This window comes from Orbicella faveolata, unplaced genomic scaffold (assembly GCF_042242905.1).
Source record: "Orbicella faveolata isolate gen_17 unplaced genomic scaffold, um_ofav_v1 contig_13, whole genome shotgun sequence".
Classification (NCBI taxonomy): domain Eukaryota; kingdom Metazoa; phylum Cnidaria; class Anthozoa; order Scleractinia; family Merulinidae; genus Orbicella; species Orbicella faveolata.
The window spans coordinates 8470001-8470244 of NW_028301540.1; positions in this window are offsets into that span (position 1 = coordinate 8470001).

Here is a 244-nt window from a genome sequence, read left to right on the forward strand (position 1 = left end):
GTCTGATTGAATACTGCGCGCTCAGTGAGCTTGGAAATATGAGCCAAGTTGCTTACAGGACCCAAGTTTTTGAAGAGAGATTCGAGTCCCAGTTTCTTTAACAGTGGTATGACCACGGCCTCTTTCCAGCTGTCAGGAAAAATTCCCGATTCCAACGAGCTGTTAATTATGTTGGTGATCACCGGAATAAGTGGTTCACTACAGGACTTCAGTAAGTGCGTGGGTATGGGATCGAGGCAACAGG